Raw genomic sequence first — 14149 nt, 5'->3', positions numbered from 1 at the left:
TCCCAATGTAAATTATTCTGCCCCTAGCACTGATCCAAGGCTTCTAGCTTCTGCTAAAGTTTATAAAGATGCCTTGATAGATTTCTTTGGTGCCCACTGAAAAGTCACTTTCACTCAACATTCATTAGTATCTGCTGCCACCTAGTCTAAATATAAGTATTTCCTCCAGGCATCACTGCCACTTCTATCCATAGAGCCACGCTCACTGAGCAGTGACTGCTCCCTGCACTGAATTTTACCACTTGTTTCTGTTTGACCCAGGCTTATCTCCAAGCTATGTCCACCGGGGAATTAAACCCATGTGGCTAACTTGTAGGGTAGAACATCAAGAAGTTTATTTCCACAGGGTATTGACGGACATTCTTCCTTCTATACAATGCCATGTGTCTTCTGAAGTACGCTACTTCTTACAGTAAATGAAGTCTCTTTTTATTACTAACACTAGTTCCATTTTTGATTTCTATATCAGTTTAGATTCCCTTAGAATTATATATCTATATAGATTAGATATGCAAATGTTTTATTGGGGGAAATGCTGTGAAGGGTAAAGTAGAAGGGTGCTAGAGTTGGCAATGAGAACCTTCTGCCCACAAAGCATACTAACTCCTATGAAAGGAGGGAGAGGAGGAAAGATTCGATAGGCAGACTATCCGACTATAGCACAGTTTGAGAAAACCTGGGACAAGCCAATGTGAAGTCCATGAGAGTCCTGAGTTTGGCCTGAGTGAGCCAACTCTAACTCTTCCCACCATGGTCAGTCATTAGCTGAAAGTAGCCCCAAAAGTGTAGCCTCACTGTGACCATTCTAGATGATTCAAAGGGATGGTAGATGGTGGATATAAATGAACTGTTTTCTTAGCATCAGGATGTTTTGAAGGAGATTTGAGCAGGGCTCCTTCATGGCCATGGCTCTTATTAACCTCAGGGGCCATAGCTCTATAGGATTCTACATCAAGTAGAATCCTATAACACGTACATAGTGACTTATCTCCCAATCCCATGTCAAAGTTCATATCAAAATTTTATACTTCCACCTACTACCCTCTCCTTTCTGCAAAACCCAGTCATAAGTCTATGCAGACCTATGTTGAGCACAAATTTGTCTCTACCAACATGGAATACTTATTCCTGATGATATCTGAATCTTATCTGAGGCTAAAAATTCCTGGCCAATTTCATTTCATTTGGAATTAATGCCTTCCTACTTTGCTCCTCAACACCTACTGGAAATAAATTTCTTGATCCTTTACCCTGTACATTAGTCCTACATGCTTAAACTCACCTGATAGAAGTAGTTTGGGGATCAATCTGGGTCCCCTACTATATTATCATAAAGTAGTATAGGGTAAAAATAAAAGAAAAAAAAGCCACCTTTTACATGGATATTGAAGGCCACTCACTTCTTATGTTATATAAATTAATAGTTCTGTTTCAGTATAGGGAATTTGCAAAGCAACTCATTGGATTGCTTTGGTCTCTATTCTAATGACTGTTCTAGTAAATTATTGCTTAGCATATATTCACCCTGCTTCCCCCTCAACTCTGTCTTCAGTTCACATTAGTATTGGCTTTCACAGTGTGGCCAGCTTTGTCCAAAACAATGGGTGAAAATGACAGAGTGGCAGTTCCCAATCTAAATTTTATTGGTCACTCATGCTTTCACTCATCACTCTGAGATTTTTAAGCTTCAGAGAAAAATAAACCTTGGTGGATGCTGTCCCACCATGAGATCTGTACAATTCACCTGATGTCAACAAAAACCTGAAGAAGTGCCACACAGGGTAACCCAGATAAATAACTGCCTACTTTTTCATGATAGTCCAGTTTTATAACATACCAAAAGCTACTCAAGTAAGTATACTATTATCCCCAGTTTCATGAATAAAGGAGCTGATGTTTTTTGTGTGTGACCTTTCCTTTTAGACCCTGAGAACCAATATCTGAACTTTTTTTTTTTAATGAAAAGTAGCTATCCGATTGCCCATTACAGCCTTTTCCGTTTGAGCTGCCACCCTCATTTTGTTGTGATTAGAATGGGTCATAAGAAATACATTAAATAAATTGAAAAAAAAAGATAAAATTAATAAAAGAAAGTGGTATTAGTTTTCAATTTCAAGTGATAAAATTTGGTGTGAAAGAGTTAACCTTTCTCATATAAATATGTGCCATTAAGGTAGAAAGATATCCTAAAACGTAGTATACATAGGGATGAGAGAGCTAACGCATGGCAAATAGCAATTGTCTACTTCTGAGTGCAACATCACTCTCACTTATAGATATTCATTGAACATTTTGTATGGAATTTATAAAAATAGGCAGATTGTTAATGTAGGAAATTAACCAAGCAGGATTAGAAGAGCATAGTTACATTAATTTTTGTTTGCTTTTATTGAAAAAAATACACAAGCTTTAGTAAATATTATCAATTCTTCTGATGCTACCTAGCAAAATGTAAATTATAGGAAACTACAGTGATTTTTGAAGATTGGTAAAATCAATACTAGAGAGAGGTTAGAAGCCTTAGACTGAATCTAATACTTTGTTGATGAACAAACACTTTGTAGCTTAGATATGACCCTTTTCGAGAGCAACTTCAGTGCACCAAGTAATTCTGATCCCAAAGTCGTGTTTAAATGTATAATAGTGGGGCAAAAGTAGGTTTACAGTTGGGAGTATAGGAAAGTTTATTCTTATATTATTATTTATTACTTATTATATTTTTCTTACAAACAACTGTAAACCTACTTTTGCCTCACTATATATATATATATATATATATATATATACACACACACACACACACACACACACACACACATATATGTATGTGTATATACTTTCATTCTGGTGGCAACATGGATCCACCTTAAACATTCCTGTAGTAAAGGTATTCTAGAAATTTTTTTCTACACATCTTATATTAGTTAATTTTTAATTTCATTGGATCACTAATAGTTTAAATTGTAAATTGCTTAGAGAGTTTATGTTTATATCTTTCTACTCACATTCCTTTTCTTTTTTCTCTAGTATTTCCCAGGCCCACACCCTGCATGACTATTGCAAATCTTTTGGTGAGTGGTTAGCCAAGCTGATAAAAACAGCAGACATTTTAGTTGATCTTTTGACTTGAAATCAAATAAATGTTCGAATATATACAAAGAGAAGAAATTATTATGCTAATAACTAAAACTAAGTAAATTATTTGAATACATGAAAATATTTTATTTCTCAGATAGGCAGAATGAACATATGTATGTATTTGTAAAGAAAAAGATCTATTGCTAATTATGTGTTGTATTTCTTTATTAAAAAAATAATATTAAAGCTAAAGATAGATATGGATTTTTATTGACTTATCTCAATATTAGAATTCTTAAGATGTAAATTGGTATTTGATTGCAATCTTTATGAAAGACAAGCTTTGTTTTGGGATTTAAATTTCAAACATTGTCAGTAGAAATTATTTTAAAACAGCATTCTTTTCAGTCTTTTGAAAACATTTAAAAATTAAAATAAAACAGGGCAAACAATGCACATTTTATGTTTAGAATATATTATGTTTAATATTCTGAATTCAAGTTAGAGCTTACATTAGGTATAAAAACACTGTAGTTTTATCTCAGAAACCAGAATTGCCACTTGGGCAAAAAGAAAAGGCATTTACTATTAATTAATACACTTGATCATTTTTTAACAGAGGAAGATTACTTTTCAGACAATATCTTTTAGCCAAATCAAAGAATGTGTAATGTTTGCACAGAAGAAGTATAAAGACACACTTATATACTATTATTTATGTAAAAATACAATCTTATGCAGGGAAAACTTATTTTTTAACCTGTAAATTCCTCCCTATGTCATTTTTTTAAATGTTAAAGTTGACTTGAGTTATACATAATTATGATTATTAAATACATATTATAATTCAGATTTTCTTCCAGAATGAATAACTTGCATTGTGTACATTGATTTAAATAAAATACAGCACAATGTGCTATGAAAAATGGACTTGAATCCCTCTCTTACTTTTTAGAAATTCAGTTGAGTTGTTATTATTTATCATTATTAGTAGTAATTAGAGTAGTAGTATTCAAAAGGAGTTATAAAGCAATTTTATCTGGTCAACAGTAAGAATTTTTAAAGTGAATAATCAAAATCAAGAATATAGGTTTTCCCTTTCCTTCCCTCCCTCCTTCCTTTCTTTCTTTCTTTCTTTCTTTCTTTCTTTCTTTCTTTCTTTCTTTCTTTCTTTCTTCCTTCCTTCCTTCCTTCCTTCCTTCCTTCCTTCCTTCCTTCCTTCCTTCCTTCCTTCCTTCCTTTCTTTCTTTCTTTCTTTCTTTCTTTCTTTCTTTCTTTCTTTCTTTCTTTCTTTCTTTCTTTCTTTCTTTCTTTCTTGTTTTCTTTATTCCTCCTTCAACCTGCCCTCCCATTCTTGTATTTTTCACTTTCAATATCTCTCTTACCTTCTTCCTTTCTGTCTTTTATTTTTCCCCTTTGAAAACTTACTGATTTAATTGGTATAAAATAGTAACTTAATATTATCTTTGTCACAGCAATCATAGAAGTCAAATCCACATTAAATCTTGTGGTTTATTTCATCTTTACTTTAAAACTTATTTTTAAACAATGTAATTTATATTTTGTATGAAGAGACAAAATATACTTAATGATAATAAAGTAATAATATCAATAATAAATTATGATATATCTAACTACCCCCAACTGCACTAGTGTTATATGATACCTATTGCCAGTTTTGTATGTCTTTCCCTATGCATGCATCAGCATATAAATAGATTTATGTTACACTATTCATTAATTTCAGCACCTTTATTTTATCATGTTATGTTTTATCTTTGAACTTTGTACAGAAGGATTTTGTTTTCCAAGAAATAGAGTTGATTTTACGGCTATACCGTAATTGCTGAAACAGTTCCCCTGTTGATGAACTTTTGGATTTTTTAATGTTTTTTAACATTTTTTGTATGTTTCTAGTTACTTAAACATTTTCAGACTGATGGAAACATAAGTTGCCTCCATTTTTCTTTAACTCTAAATAATATTGAAATGAATATGTTCAAATATAGGGTCTACCACAGTTTTGTGCATAAAAGCATGGGCAAATTCTGATACTAGAATTGGTTTGACAAGAGTCATGCATATTTGTAAATTTGATAGATAGTATCATTTAAAACTCTAAATATTTGTATGAAGGTCTCACCTCCCCCACAGTATTAAAAGTATTAAATTGTCAAACTTGAAAATATTTTTGCAGTTCTCAAAAATGAAAAATGCTTTGTCATTGTTTTGTTTTATATTTCTTCTACTATTAGTATCCATGAAGGGCACTAGACATTTTAAATTATTTTTCTGTGAAATGCCATTTATAACAATTTTAGGCTTTTTAAAATTAAAATATGCATTCTAGATTAAACAAATATAGCAATAGAGCAGGCACTAAAATTGAGAAAAAAATATTTAGATTAATTAGAATTTAGATGCACTGGTGAGATAATGCTATAAAACCTAGACATTTTGAGTTCTAAAGAAAGTCTCACTTCCCTTATATTTAGAAAATTCAGTTGAAGAATGATCTAAACAATAATCAACTCCAATAGATATAGTTACTAAAAATCCTTTAAACAAATACATTTAAAGATATAAATATTTTCCTTAAAAGGAGAGAATGCCAAAATTATATAATTACTATCATTCTTTAAATATATTGTTGAATGCATTTTTCCCATTTCAAATAATACAGTCTACTTAAGGAAAACTAGATCCTAACTAAAATAAATCTATTTTTGGAATGTATACACTTTTATATATTAAAATTGATTTCTTTAGTATCAGGTATTTATGGAAGAAATTTTAGATGAAATCTTTCTAGTGCGATACAATGGAGGAATGGATTATAGAACTTTTCCCTTTTAAGTGTCATGGAAGCTATTTCACTGAATAAAGAATGATAGCAACAACCACAAGAACAACACATATCACCTATTATTTCCTCTATTTAATAACTGTGAAGATTATGTGAATTTTAGAAAAATTAAAAATTGAAATGAAAAAAATAAATTCTACACTGTTCTTGTTCCTGATTTATACAAATGAAAGTACTTTTCATGAAGAACTTTAAGCAAAACCTTAGATATTCTGAGGTTTTATAGAGGAATAAGCTCTAGTGCCCAGGCAAAGGATTGCCTTCAGCAGTAACAATAAAAGGTAGGAAAAAAAAAAAGTCCAAAAGGAAGATGAAAGATAATTTGTTCAATAATTTATATTTTCACTGTGAAACAAATATCTGTGGATGTTCATATGATATACTTTCTTTTAAAATAAATTTAGAAGTTTTTCCTCATTATATATTCTTTGGACGAAGGGGGAAAAGGGAAGGGGCAATGGTGTCAACAATAAAAATAAATAAAATTAATATGATTGCGGGAGAGGGGGTGGGCTGGGTGGGGGAGAGAAATTGGGGGAAAAGGGGACAACTGTAATTGAAAAACCAAAATAAAAAAAAAAAAAAAAAAAAAAAAAGGCAAAAAGAGAAAAAAAAAAAAAAAAAAAAAAAAAAAAAAAAAGAAAGCAATAGCAAAATGTAGATGTAAAAATCTAAATTAGTTGCCTTCAAAAAGCAATCCACAGACTATTTCCAGCCCACCACATTTTTTTTCAAATAAAGTTTTATTGCAACAGTCAAAAAAAAAAAAATAATAAATAAATAAAATTAAAAATTAAAATTAAATTAGATTAAAAATAAAAGTTTAGTTCAGTTTTCCTGTGAAAGTATCTGGAGTTGGTGGGTTTGTGGGCCATTTCTTGATAGTCTTCTCTATTTGTTCTAATAAAATTAATGTATTTTAGTTTATTATTTCTATTGTGGTCAAACTGGTAAATTGTGTTTTTTAAATACATTTTTTCTTTTTCACCTGTTTCAACATGTGTTCACATATAATTCTATAACATAGAGACTATGGGAATTTTGTCTTCTCTTCTAATAGTTATTTTTTTCTTTGCCAGTTCTTACATACCTGTGATTTCTACCTCATTAAATGAATTAAATTAGTTGTCAGTTCATTAATCTTGTTAATTTTCCCCTAGAACCAGGATTATGGTTTTTTAGTAGATTTTTTTGCTTACTTCCTATACCATTAACTTTGTCTTCACTATTTTAGTGCTGTCATTCTCAGGCCAGAACCACTGAGGACAATATCCATGATAATAACCTATATGGTGAAGTCATAGCATAAATTTACTTCACTGAGGTTTAAGATGTCTGTGCCCAAGGTTATGGTCCTTATTAGTCTATATTATAGATCTTGGTAATTGGAAAGGGCTTAACTGAAAAGCAATCAGGAAAACTTTATTGTTGGCTTAAGTTTGTATTTTAAAAAATCCCCATTGTGTCTCATACCCTGATATTATTTGAGTTATTATGTAAATTGGATATAAAATATCACTGATCGTAAAGAAACCCTGATCTAGAAAAATTGAGAATGCCAGGAGAAAATATGTGTATAAATTTGGAGTCAGCATGATCAAGAATGACAAAGTATAAAATATCAAATAAATGCCAATAAATTAGCCATCTTTGAGGGAATATATCTAGTTTAGAAATGAGATACACATTCAATGATATGCTCTGAAGTACTAATAGAGCATCTTAAAATATTGAATTTTATTTTTATTATATTTTGTAATGAAGACTAGTGTTTCAATAATATTCCCCACTTTCATAAAGTTATACATTCTTATTTGATTATAGACTTTGATTTTTACATTTTTTTATTTAGATATATTTAACTATATATTCATACTTAAAGTACTCTGACTAAAAAAATGAGAAAGCAATGTTTTGAGAATAATATTTATGCTTTTCCTTGTTTAGTTGTCAGAAGATTTTAAGAGAATTTTTAAAAAATAAGTTGGACACCCATCCCACAATCAAATCCATAGGAATCTTTACATGACTGTATAGAATAGGTTCATTATGATCAATGTGAGTCTTTCTTACACTGAAAAAGTCAAATAAAGTGAATTCAAAGAGAACAACATGAAGGCTTATTCTTTTTTTTTCTTTTTTTTTTTTTTGAACATTAAGCTTTTGTCTTCCACGAAACTAAAATTTCTTACTTATTTAATCTCTCTATTTTCAGCAGAATAATATGAATAAAAAGTAAACTCATTTTAAAGATTTTATTTATTTATTTTTATAGAAAGGGGAGGGGAGGGAGAAAGAGAGAGAGAGAGAGAAACATCAAGGTGTGGTTGCCTTTTGTGTGCCCCCAACTGGAGAACTGGCCCACAACCTAGGCATGAGCCATGACTGGGAGTTGAACAGGTGACCCCTTGGTTCACAGGCCAGTGTTCAATCCACTGAGCCACACTAGCCAGGGCAGAAACTCATTTGAATAAAATTACATATTTAGATACATTTATGGCTGTCCAATATCCAAAAAAACCTCTTTAGTTGTATTTTTTTCAACATCAAATTTTACTCTTTAAATAGAGATAGGGATTTCAATAATGTTTTTAATAATGTCTGTACATTAAAATAAATATTCTCTAACGTTGTACTGATAAATATGTAACCACAAACAATAATAATTTGATTAAACATTTACATAATTACTATCTGCAAAACAGATTATAATGTCCTAAAAGACCTCACCTTACCTAATACTAATCCTCATTAAAAATAAATTATTTCTTAAGCTGGGAATTGGTTTATATTCACAGAGGAGTTAAGTAGCCTGTCATAAGAAGAACTTCTAAGAGACTGAGATTTGAGACATTTATTTATATTTGTTAAACATTTTTTGAGAAGCTAATATGCCTGTGTTAGAGTTTTGCCAAAGTTGGTGGCACAAGATTAATAAATAGCTTATAGTACATTATAGTTTAGTAACACACAAACTAGAAATTAGGAATTAGAAAAGATTTCTTGAGGTGAAGTTTAAACTTGGTGCTAAAGAAATGGTAAGAGATTACCAATGAATTGTGAGAAACAGAAGTAGTCACTAGGCAGAAGAAACAGAAAATATAAAGAGAATAACTTACAAGAAAATAGAAGATAATATAAATAACTGATAATAATACTAATAAACTCAACAAATGTCAGTAATTAGGAGAATTGCAATGTTTCAGCAAAACAAGATACAGTGAATTAGCAAGCAATGAGGACAGAGTTTTAGACAGGATTAGAGAAGGCCTTATCTTTAACAGAGCCGGTAGGACCCACCAGGACATTTTCTTGAGTTTCCTGGTAAGCATACCAGAAGAAAGAGCATCTCCCAAGTAGGCCTATTTTCTTAAGATTGACTGCTATGTTTCGACATCAGGAATAGCCACTGGAAAGATAAGAGGTACCATTCACATTCCTCACTCCCAGGTCAGATGTCTTCTGCTCTACAGGATAACTTACCTGCATGTACCTAAGGCTCTTTGTGACATTCTAGCTCTGTTCATTCTCTTGAACCTTGACTGACCTTTCCCCAGCCTGAGCTGAAGACCCAGAATCCCACCAGAATATACCCTGTCTGATCAGAGGATACGACTGCCTACTGTTTATGGGATTTCACAGGAAAGAGTTTGACTAATATGGAGCTGGAAACTGTAAGTGTGGCTGAGGTCTTTAATTCCAAGGAGATATGTACTCTGGTTAAGGAGGGAAAAAAACCCACTGTTAAAAAGTTGCTTCCCAAACAAATTAACTCTCCTTTAGAATTTTACTAGTGATCATTCATTAAGGGCCTTCTTTTAATGGCCCTCAGGACATGTCTCAAAATGACTCTCTTTCTCAGGGATCCATGCTGGCATCCAGCTTGTGTAGTGGAGTGGTTGAGTGAAATTTCTCACTTAGAGCTTCATGATAAGGGATTCCATCTCACACAGCTTTTTTGTGCTCTTAGAATTTTACTCTCTAATATGGAACTCAGAGAATATGAACTATAATTTAAAATTTATCTAAGGTGTGAAAGAAAGGAAGATTTTGTCTGCTACAAGTAAAAACAAAACAAAAAAAAAAAAAAAACAAGCAAAAGAAACTGTTGTTTTCTGTGCGGGCTCCCAGATTATCAGTGCTGTGTTTGGACCAACCCTTGTGCTTCTTATTGTAATTTCAAGGTGACCTTCAGCAATAACCATCAGGAAACTCTGAAAAAAATAAAGGTTTACTACTTCCAGGACCTGGAAATAAATAGCACACCTGAGGCCACAGAGCGAGGTGGGAGGTAGGAAGGAAAGTAGAGAAAGAAAGAAAATGCACAAGCCCCTGAAGTTCAGCTTTTGTTGGAGTTGAGAACAGGGACCTAGGGTTTTGGAGGCTCCCTCTTTATTGGTGGATTTAAAATATAAGAGTAGGAATTTAAAATGTGAGAAGAGAAAAAAAAAAACAAGTTGCACAAAGGTCAGTTATCGAAATAAACTAAAACCTCTAAAACAAAAGGAATCTCTCTTTATCTAGTCATGTGACTGGCAATGCCTTTATTCTAGAAAGCCATCTTTGAAGTAAATGCCTCTTTGAAAGTGGATGACTTAGCAATCAAAGCTGAAGTCAGGCACTTGGGTTACAAAACACAAACAAAAACTGCCAGGGTTTTTATACACCAGTATATTTGAAAGTTGCTAAGAGAGTAGATCTCATTCCTTAAAAAAAAAAAAAAAAATTGTAACTATGTGTGGTAATGGTTGTTAATGTTGTACACTAGAAACTAATATAATGTTACATGTCAATTATATCTCTTTTAAAAAAAATTAAAAAGTAGAATGCCAGTAGAAGATTTTGATCTTGGAGTTGGTAACATCAACTTTCTTTTTGTCATTTAAGAAGATACTCATTTAACCAATTTACCAGACCAGGGAAAACCTACTCTCAGGGAAAACCATTAGGACTCTTTTGCAACAAACTATAAAGGCATGAGACCCTGAAGTAAGGCAAAATTACTGAATGTAAAGGAGACAGTCAGTAACTGAGACATAGTTCTGAGGTATAATCAGTATACTGTTCTGACTTACTGAAAGTGAAGATCAGTAAAGGAGAACCTAAGGCTGTCTTCAAGATTTCTTGTATTCAGACTAAGTTCTTGGTGCTGTCATCATCCAAGGCTTTAAAAAATGGCAGAAATTGTGGTACGAGAGAAAAAGGCTGTTCTACATATTTTATAGTTAAAATATCTGTAGGAAATCTGAAAGTATATACTACAGAATTAAATACAGGGTTTGGCTTGGGAAGATGGACAAGGCTAGTGATACATATGTATTAGAGCAGTGGTTGAATTTATCTGAGGAAAACACAACAAAATAAAATGAGACTGGACCCTGCTGATTCTAGAATTTAAGAGACATTCAGATTAGGAAACATGGTCTTTAGACGTGAGGAAACATCCACCAGTTATAATGATGGATATGATCTATATACATTTGAAAGATGCAATGTCAACCTTGAAGCATCTTTTATTGTATATTTTTATCAGTTTGCACACAAATCTTAAATTGGGATTGTTAAAAGTGTTTCCTATATGTGCATTTGATTTAGTTCATAATCTTTCTATGTAAATATATTACAATCAAATGAAATTGCCAATATCAAAAGTTTTGACCTAGAAAACATGGCAGTTTCATATGTTTAATCTAATGACTTTAAAGTATAAAATTCTAATTTATCAGTTTTAAATGGGGATTAGGTCAATATTGGTACATGGCTTGACATTTTAAAAAGCCTTGATCAAAAAAAGAATTAAAAATTTCTGAAATGCTAATACATGACACAACAGATTATTGAAATAATGTATTTTTACTGTGCAAACATCTTATTATTTCATAATTTCTCTAGATTGTAAATTTAGCTATTTGTACTGAAAGGCTTGGAATAGAACTAGACTTTTGTACAGATATGTGTTTGATAGGTTATTTCCAGAAGGGCTTAAAAACTATGCTGGAGAACAGGCAAATACAATAATGCCTTTACTTCTCAGTTGGAATAAAAGAAGTTGACAATGCCACTGAGTAACTCATTTGGGCTAAACTACTATAGAAAAGTCTCAAAGATCTCACTTCATTTTCTATAGGCTACTGCTAGCAGGAGGATATAGAGTGGTTAACTCTAATGTAAAATAAAGATAGATACAAAGTTAGACTAAGTAGTATGACTCCAATGTCTGATTTTTCTTTGGAGAAAACTGAGAACCTCCTTTAAACTGAAATTCTTGTCTTTAGGGAAATATTTAATTTGTATAACTCTTTGTCATCTCTAAGAGGTTCTGAGAAAATTGTTGTAGTGTAAGTATTTCATTGGGCTCTAATCTAGATAAACCAGCAAGAAAAAAAAAAGATTTATTTGTAAGACATTAAACTATTTGAAACTAAAGAAAGACAAGACAGATTGATAAAAAAGAAAAGAAAAGAAAACAGTACCTTAGTTCTAGCTACGATCTTGCCTATGGTGGATTTCTGCATTAGCATTCTAGCTTATCGCTCTGCTTCTGGTCTTACCCTCTACACATTATAGACAATTCTTCATACATTTAAAGGCAAAGCTTGATATTTTAAAATATAAATCAAATCAGGAATCTCTTCTGCTCAAAATTCTATAAATATTTTCCCTCCCACTAAGAATAAACCTTAAATTCTGAACCATAGTTTAAAAGGCTTTTTGTGATGCTCTGACTGGTGTGATTCAGTGGGCTGGACATCATCCTGCAAATCAAAAGGTCACCAGTTTGATTCCAGTTGGGGCACATGCCTGGGTTGCAGGCCAGGTCCCAGGTTGGGGATGTGGATGAGGCAACCGATCGACGTTTCTCTCACACATTGACGTTTTTCTCCTTCTCTTCCTCCCTTCCCCTCTTCCTAAAAATAAATAAATAAATAATCTTTAAAAAATTTTAAAAAAGGCATTTTGTGATCTAAAACTTACTAATGATTATTAATATTTTTCCTAATAATTTATATGTTAATTGATATTTTTTTCTAATTATGTGTGATATTTGTCTGTGCTCTCTCTGAACTAGCAAGGTTACAAAAGTTCATTTCTCACTTTAAGGAAAGGAATTCTAAGAAGTTATCTTAAAGCTTATCTATAATATGAACAAAAAATTCAAGTTTTTAGAGGAGAAAAATTGAATGAGAAACATAGAATTAAAGAGGAGACAAAGAGATGAGAGATAGAAAGAGAACAGAGAAAGAAAGTGAAACAGGGAGAGAGAAACACAGAGAGAAAGAGATCTGAATAAGCACAAATAGAAGACTGGAGTGGGAGAATATTTCTTGTATCCATTCAGAAATGTGTGCCTGGTAGAATCATTTAGTGGAGCTGCTAAACAGCTTTGTTAAGGTGTGTATCCTCTTGGTCATAGTGGTGCTTTATTCAGAAATATAAAAACAAATCCAGAATATGCCAAGCACATAAGACAAGGGTTCCTAAGCTGACACAGTGTTGTGACTCACCTGCATAATCTCACCCCACTCAAGAAGAGGAAAGAAAGAGCCATGAATACTGGGAAGTCAGCCCTGACAGCTTTATTACACAGAAGGAGCCACTAGACTACTATACATTCTGGCATCCTTACTTCTAGGCATATTAGATGAACCAAATTAAGAGGATATTTGGGTTAGCTGTTAATTTATTTTTCTCTAAGGTACAAAGGAGAGAGAGTTGAAGATGATCTAGGAACTCACAGGTTCAATTTCCTATTTCTTTTGGTTACCCAAGTCTATGGCAGAAAATGAGATAGAGAAGAATGGACTTTTCTTTTTCTATTTACCATAATCCCCATCACTGCTACTTATCAATACACACTCTGATACTATCAGTACTACTGTGCTTTTTCCTCTCCATGCCCTTCTCTCTCCTTGCCCCCCTTTCTCCTGTCTCCATGCTCCATGGGAAAAATGTTAGACCATTGCCACTTTATTACAAATATAGTTTATATTATAGTAATACAGTCAACCTAAGTTTCTTTCTTCCTTCCTTCCTTCCTTTCTTTCTTCCTTCCTTCCTTCCTTCCTTCCTTCTTTCCTTCCTTCCTTCCTTCCTTCCTTCCTTCTTTCTTTCTTTCTTTCTTTCTTTCTTTCTTTCTTTCTTTCTTTCTTTCTTCCTTTCTTCCTTTCTTTCCTCTCTTTCTTTTATCTTTCTACCTTTCTGTAT

The sequence above is a fragment of the Furipterus horrens genome, unplaced genomic scaffold, assembly GCF_987537825.1.
Source record: "Furipterus horrens unplaced genomic scaffold, mFurHor1.1.pri manual_scaffold_2, whole genome shotgun sequence".
NCBI lineage: Eukaryota > Metazoa > Chordata > Mammalia > Chiroptera > Furipteridae > Furipterus > Furipterus horrens.
This window is presented reverse-complemented; position numbering follows the sequence as displayed.